Source organism: Phoenix dactylifera, chromosome 1 (genome assembly GCF_051530095.1).
Source record: "Phoenix dactylifera cultivar Ajwa chromosome 1, Ajwa_hap1_PhDact_Kaust_v1.1, whole genome shotgun sequence".
Classification (NCBI taxonomy): domain Eukaryota; kingdom Viridiplantae; phylum Streptophyta; class Magnoliopsida; order Arecales; family Arecaceae; genus Phoenix; species Phoenix dactylifera.
The window spans coordinates 34362869-34371020 of NC_143190.1; the positions used below are offsets into that span (position 1 = coordinate 34362869).

An 8152-nucleotide genomic window follows, 5' to 3' on the forward strand; every position below is an offset into this window, starting at 1 on the left:
CCTAAGATGACAGGTATTGGAGTGGTACAGTTCATGACAGGCTGGGTATCTAATACTATGAAGTCGACTGGAAGTAGAATTTATCAATTTGGACAAGTACATCCTCGACTATTCCTCTTGGTATCTTTATAGATCGATCGGCAAGTTGGAGAGTAACCTTGGTGGGTTTTAATTCACCAAGTCCTAACTGTTCATAAACTGAATAGGGCAGTAAGTTAACACTTGCACCTAAATCAAGAAGGGCTCGTTGTATCCTGAAGTTTCCTATGATACAAGATATGGTAGGACAACCAGGATCTTTATACTTAGGTGGGGTGTTGTGTTTGAGAATAGCACTCACCTGTTCAGTTAGAAAAGCTTTCTTTTGTACATAAAGCTTTCGCTTTATGGTACAAAGATCTTTTAAAAATTTGGCATAAGATGGGATCTGCTTAATGGCATCTAATAGAGGAATGTTAATCTTTACTTGTTTAAAGATATCCAAATTTTCTTGATCAGGTACTCCTTTTTTAGCTGCAAGCAAACGCTGAGGGAATGGAGCAACTATTTTATGATGAGGTATTGGATCATCTTGTTCAGTATTATTTTCATCCCTTTTCTCAATGGATTTTTTAGGTCTGTCATCCTTCGTTGGAATTTCTTTGTTAATTATTTTTCCGCTCCGAAGGGTTGTGACAGACTTAACTTGCTCAAATTTAGGTTGGGATGAACTTGCTTCATGGACCTCATGTTGACCCTTTGGGTTAGATTGAGGTTGGGCTGGAAATGTCCCTCTTTCCCTAACATTAAGTTGAGCCTCAATTCTACCTACAGAATTTTTAAGTTCTTGGAGTGATTGCATTGTATTCTGATTTATTTGAGTCTGCCCTTGCATGAAGGTTTGCAAAGTATCTTCAAGGGATTTCCTATGTGGTGGCACATAAGGAGTAGGAACAGAATTTCCTTGAGATTCATTGGCAGTGGGTCCATGTCTCCAGCTAAAATTAGGATGGTTTCGCCAACTAGGATTATATGTTTCTGGAAATGGTCTTTTATAAGTATTGGTGAAATTTGCTTGATCATGCAACACTTCTTGAAAAGCAGGGATTGTAGGACAATCCTTGGTTACATGTGCATTACTCTCGCAAATTCCACATATACTTTCAACAATAGTTTGTGCTTTTCCTATATTGGCTTTGCTTAATTCTATGGCTTCAACCTTCCTAGTCAGATTAGCAATTTTTACATTGACATCATTATCATCTTTAATAAGATATATTCCTCCTTTTGCATTAGGTGCTATTTTTGATTTTTCATTTTTATCTGTTGTATCCCAAGCTTGTGCATTTTCTGCTAAAAGATCAAAATAATCCCAGGCTTCATTTGGTTCCTTACTCATGAATTCACCATTACACATCATTTCTACAAATTGTCTCATATTGGAGGACAAACCATCATAAAAGAAACTAATGACCCTCCAAATTTCATATCCATGATGTGGGCAAGCAAGTAGAAGGTCCTTGAATCTTTCCCAACAATGAAAAAATGTTTCTCCATCTTTTTGTGCAAAGTTCATGATATTTCTTCTAAGTGTGTTTGTTTTATGTGTTGGGAAGAATTTCTTTAAAAATTCTCTTGTCATTTCTTGCCAAGTAGCTATGGTCCTAGGCCTTAAGGAGTGTAACCATGACTTAGCTTTTTTCTTTAAAGAAAAAGGAAATAACTTAAGCTTAACTACCGCTTCAATGACATCATTGAAATGAAGTGTTGAACATACTTCATCAAATTCTTTCAGATGCAAATAGGGACTTTCAGAATCAAGTCCGTGAAACTTTGGAAGTAATTGGATTATTCCTGGTTTCATGTCAAAAGCTCCCGCAGCAGTAGGAATAACCATACAGGATGGGGTACTGGTCCTAGTGGGTTGGAAATAATCACGAAACGTTCTAATAGGTAAGTCATCTTGAAATTCATTATCTCCCTGATTACTACCATTATCTTCCATTTGATTATTTGAATTTTGAACAATTAAATTTTTATCTTTTGATTCAACTCGAAATAATCTATTCGTTTTATCTCTCTCCCACAACAGCATATACTAAGTTTTTTTTTATTTTATTATTATTATTTTTTTATTTTTATTATTTTATTTTTTTTTACACAAACACTCTAATACAGTAAAACAAAAGTTTAATTAGAACATGCATCACTCAACAATTTCTAAGGTTTTCCTAAAAATTCTAGACAGCTCCTAACTGGGTTGAAGAGGACACCTAAGCCTCCAATCCGGTCTATTAACCTTAGTCGACCAGGTAAGCTCCCAGGTAAGTGGAGGGGTCACGATGCGTGTAGCAAAGGTCCCACTTAAAATCCACTTTTCTCGAACAGAAACTGTCTCCCTTCAATCACTTAGAGGGACAAAGCTTGCCTAGACATCGACCAGGGCCATAGAGCGAAATTGGTGCAACTTTCAGTGGTCTTCGTCCTATTGAGCTCGAATATCCTTAAGGGCCAATGTCTAGTTGATTTTAATTAGGCTTAGGATATTTATGCACTGGGATGATTTTTGGGCTAAGGACGAGTGATGAAATCCCGACCTTATCTTGTTAATGGGTTCAGCCCTTAGATTATTTTATGCAAATGCTTTATACTATATGCAACAATCAAGAAAATTTTAACATTTTATGTCATGACATTAAATTGCATTTGAATAGTTGATCAAGCAAACTAGCTAAAAAAAAATTTTTTTTTCTTTTTATTTATTTATTTTTTTATTATTTTATTATTTTAATTAATAAATTTTTTTTTAATTTTTTTTAAACAAGAGTAAAATTCTAATGTAGGAAAAATAGGACTAGTATGAGCAAAACAGGAAAATTAATTTAAATACTCACGGCCGGAGTTCGTTCACTCAGGGAATCCAAAAATGTGATCTTGATTTTCCTCGTTACTGGTCCTGCTTGTGTCGCCCTTGAATCTGAAAAGATTTGAAATTTCAGCTGTGTTAAAAATAAAGAAAAATTGAAGAACTAAAAATAAAGAGTTGAAATTTTCAGCCTTGTTCTCGTTCGCACATTGCAAATCCCCGGCAACGGCGCCAAAAACTTGCTACAATTTTAATCTTGCTCTTTTTAAAAGGAAAATTAAATGTAGAATACCCCAAGTATAGGGTGTAGCAAAGTAATATTCTCGGTGAGTCCGAGATCGAATCCACAGGGATTTGACAGTGAACAAAAACTAAAGGCTAAATAATATTCAGATTGATAAAAATATAACTAAGGCATTAGGATTCAGCCTAGCACTTAATCATGCTTTTCTTAAAATCATCTATTAATCATAATAAAATAGATTTAGTTTTATGGGCAGTATTACAGTAATTCTATTTTAAACTACAGGAATTTCTAAGTATCTGTTATACCCGGGGAAAATAACAAATCAAAAAAAATATATAAGTTTGAAATAATTCTTATAAATCTACTGCACCATAAATCAAATCAAAAACATTAAAATCCCATTGATGATTAAAGAAAATACATGAAGAAAATGCTAGGCTTTTCCCTAGCCTTAGCTAAAAGAGATTTAGTTATCTATATGAGATGCAAGCATTTTTATAAAAGGGATTAGCATAAAATAAATAAAATATGCATAAATCCCTTTTTCTTTCTTTCTTTTTTTTTTGTTTCCTTTGGTTGAGAAAACAGAGTGCTCTGTTTTCTCTTCTCTCTCTTGCGTCTCCTCCTCCTCTCGCCCGGCTGGCTCCCTTCCTCTTCCGTCACGGCTGCTGGCCTCCTCCTCCTTCGCACGCTCGGCTGAGTAGATGGATCGGAAGAGGAGGTGCAGATGGATGGCTTCCTGGTCGCCTCTCCCTCTTGCTCCGTGTCCTTCTCTCCTCCGTGGCCTCTTGTCCTCTCTCGCTCGGCTGAGAAAGATGTGGATGTTGGCTTCGTAGCCTCTCCTCCTTGCTCCTCCCCGATCCCCTGGCTGCTTTCTTTTCTCCCAAGCTCGGCTGGTAAGATTGGAAGAGGAGATGCACCGGATGGCTCCCCCTTAGATCCGTCGGCTGCTTCTCCTCTTCTTCCGTCGGCTGCTTCTCCTCTTCTTCCGTCGGCTGCCTCTCCTCCACTGGATGGCTCCCCTTTTTATAGCATGTTGAAGGCGCGGCTGGTGAGACGCGTGGAGGTTTGGGGATGATCCGGTTGCTTGACATGCGGGATGAAGTTGAATCGCTTGGGACTCTTCAGCTGGGAGCGTTGTAGAAGTTTGGGAATGGATGAGACACGGGGTGGAATGATCCAGTTGGGAAATGAATGCTGGGGACGTTGCAGAAGTTTGGGAAGCTCCGATCGTTGCTGATATGCTTGGGAGTTGCGCATGCCCCCACAAATGCTTGGAGATCATGGAATACACGGGGGCGACGCATGCTCTGTTCATTGAAGATGTGCTTCACAGGTAGATGGGATGAAAAGCTGGGAAGACTTTTATGTTGGGTTTGTTCCTAAATAAAGGAGATGGGATGTTGATCTTGCTTCAACCCGTTGACGTGGACGCATGAAATTTGTTTTGATGTTTGAGTATAGATGAATGATGGGAAGAATGGAATGCAGCTGAATGTTCTTGAAACAGGGGAATCCGAAACCATGAATGAGATGTGGCTTGAATTGAAGAGCCGGTTTGGCTTAGGTCCCTTGGAGGAGATACCATGATGCTTGGAGAGCCACATGGACAGTTTTGATGATGCTAGGAAGTTCCACGATGCGGGCATTTGTGCTAGCTGAAACATGTGGTTACAGTGATATGGATTGCATGCGGATGACGGGCGACGTGAGGCTCAGATGAGACGCTAAGGATTTGTTGAGCTCGAACTACCGGGCATTGGGCTAAAATCCAGCATTATAGGGTCTTTTGAATTACATGCACTCAGACACAGATAAAGCATTAATTAATTAATTTTATTAATAAAAATTAGCTATAATACTAATTAAGATAATATGAAAATTTCACTTTTGTACTCTCATCATGCGATTCTCCTGCACTTGGGAGAACAATTTTATTTTTGCATCAAGTTTTTTTGTGATGAGAGCACAAAAGTGCGATCTAAGTACCCATTAACTTAGCCTAATGCTAGCAAAATAATGATAAATAATAGGTGTTAACATTTGCATGATTAAATATTTTATTCTTAGCACTTATTATAATTTTTATCATTATTTTATATAAATTCATCTTAAAAGAATGCATCTTCCTAACTGCAGAACAGAGCCCAGATTCAGCCGTCCGCGCATGCATCTCAAAGCTCACCGGCCATCCATGGTTCAGCTCCCACGCATCATAACCGATCCCTAGCATCTACGATCACAGCACATCCCAGCAGCCTCCAGGATTCGTGATCATCCGAGCCCCAGATATCAGGATTCCGCGTCCGATTCTACCACAATCACAGCCTCATCCGAGCGTCGATCCCACGATCTTCAGCCTTCCGCAGATTCACGCATCTGGATGTCTGCTAGATAGCCGTTCGCGAGCAACTCCATCCAAGCGCCAGCAGTCCGATCCTCCTGCGACCAACCGTCCGCGAGCCGGCTCCATCTCCGCATTCCGTGCGTCCCAGCTCCATCTCACGCTCATTCCTTCCAATCCAGTCCACCCAGCATCCACAAGTCTCCCAGATTCCGCTTCTCCCGCGATTCTTCCGCATCCACTGCTTCCGGATCCGTATCTCATCTAGATCTCAGCCTTCTGCGATCAAATCTCCTAAGCTTCCACGTTCCAGCCTCCTCAGATCCCGTCCGCGTGTGATCCAGCACTCGTCTGCGCCCCATCCTTCGATCCAATCATCCGAATCCCAAGCGTCAGCAGTCCAAGCTTCATCTTCAGCTCTCACGCGCTCCCGGATCTTTCTCCCCACCAGCGCACCTTCCGGATCCACGCGTTCATCCAGCCGTTCGAGAGCATCCGCAGCCGTCCATGCGCGTCCAAGCACCATCGATCAGCGTCCGCTCCGCGTTCTCAGCTCGTCTCCACCGCGTGCGAGAAGGGGGGAGAAGGCTAGCTGCTATACCTCTCGGCTGGGAGGGGTTTGGGTATCATCCTTCATTCGAAAAAAAAAAACAGAGGAGCTCCCCCTGTCATTAGAGAAAAGAAGAGAGGGAAACAGGGGAGCCCCTGTTTCCGAAAAAAAAAGAAAAAAGAAAAAAAAAGGAAGAGGAACAGGGGAGTTCCTTTTATGTTTATGGCCGGCTAATTTCTTAGAGAGGGAGATGGATGAACCTTTGATGTATTGCTCTTTGAAGTAAACTCTAAACTTTTGCTTTCAATGGTTTATATTTATTAATATGTTCTTGATCCATGCGTAGTTATTTCATAGATAGATCTTTAATGGATTATGATTATTGATATATGGATTGCTTTAGTATTTGATTCGTCGTAGACGTAGAAAGCACGATGGATGCTTAGAAATTGAGTTCATATATTCATGAAACATATACCATGATTAGATCTATCCTACATTTAATCTTTAATCAAGAACCATAGAGTTTATTCCTTGGATGCAATATCATCAAGGGGGATTCCAGATCCCTACCATTTTTATTTCATTGAATTGTGTTTATTATTCTCTGCATTTTAATTTCTGAAAATCAAAACATAATTTTAATCCATAAATTTATTGAATTAATTAATCTAAAATTATATTAAATAATCTCATATACATTTCGTTCCCTGAGGATTCGACCTCGGACTCCCGAGAATTTACTACTTGTGCGATTCTCCTGCACTTGGGAGAACAATTTTATTTTTGCATCAAGTTTTTGGCGCCGTTGCCGGGAAATGGCTGATTTATTAGTATAATTTTAGATTTAATCAGTATCTTAGTATTTAGTCTTTTTCTTTCAAAAAAAAAAATCTTTACTGCTGTTTTTTTATTCCCTGCACAGTCTGCATCAAAATCTGATATCTGAGTAATGCACCGTCTGATTGGACTCCAATTTTGTCGGCGACTGTAGGACACATGTTTCTTTCATCTGAACGGTCTGATTGATATTCTGATACTTTTACGACCATTAAAGTAATATACAACCTTGCTGCTGTCTGCTTTGAATTTTCTGTGTTTAATTTTTTTTTAGAATCAGAATTTTATTATCATCATATCTCATTAACCCTTGTTGCTAATTGAAAATTGATAAGAACTTTAAGAAAAGATCAAGGGTAATCAATAAAAAAACAAACAAATAAATAAACTCTGAAATTTTGTATGCTAGGTTGGAATAGGGACAACACTGGACGTCTGAGTCGACAACCTTTTGACAATTCCTTAGATCACATTATTGAAACTTTTTCGCAAAATCTCAGATCTCGTGAGATAGCTGATGATGATGTAGGAAGTCACCATGGTAATAAAGGTAGACCCCCAGTTATGACACTTCGACAATACTTACATCCCACTAGGACTAGTCAACTTTCATGCATGATTATTCCTGAAAATGTAGGACACTTTGAAATCAAACTAGGAGTAATTCAATTGCTGCCCAAGTATCATGGGATGGAATCCGAGAACCCTTATCTTCACCTTAAGGATTTTGAGGAAATTAGCATCACATTTAGAGTGCCAAATGTATCGGAAGATGTCCTTAAATTGACCTTGTTTCCTTTTTCCTTAAAGGATAAAGCCAAAACATGGCTGAACTCCTTGAGACCTAGATCGCTAGGAACATGGCACGATATGCAAAGAGAATTCTTGAAAAAATTCTTTCCCGCACAAAGGACTAACTTTTTGAAAAGGCACATTAGTAATTTCCAACAAAAAGACCATGAAACATTTTATGAATGCTGGAAGAGATTTAAAGATTTGCTTCTCTCTTGTCCTCATCATGGGTTTGAAACATGGAGAACCATTAGTTTCTTTTACGAAGGGTTGTCTCCACAGTTGAAACAATTTATAGAGACTATGTGCAATGGTCTATTTTTCGAAAAGCAACCCGATGAGGCATGGGACTATTTAGACTCTCTCGCAGAGACTGCACAATTATGGGATACAGGGGATAGAGTGAATAAACCTTTGCCTAAGCCTACTAACATTGGACACAGATTAAAACCTTTTCTTGAGAATTTTGCAGATGAAGAGGACTCCTTTCCCTTGGAGGAGCTTTCTTATGACTGAGCATGACGGCCAAGGTAT

The 8152-nt window shown here is 39.2% G+C and overlaps 1 non-coding gene and 1 pseudogene across 1 annotated transcript; one reads left to right on the forward strand and one right to left on the reverse strand.

Moving 5' to 3' along the window:
- The first annotated feature begins 1466 nt into the window (after nucleotides 1–1466).
- Nucleotides 1467–1573, forward strand: LOC149768584 (small nucleolar RNA R71). The gene has a single exon (XR_016398550.1). It is a non-coding gene; the product is annotated as a small nucleolar RNA R71 (small nucleolar RNA).
- A 6180-nt stretch (nucleotides 1574–7753) lies between these two features.
- Nucleotides 7754–7851, reverse strand: LOC149768585 (small nucleolar RNA R71; annotated as a pseudogene).
- Nucleotides 7852–8152: the final 301 nt, after the last annotated feature.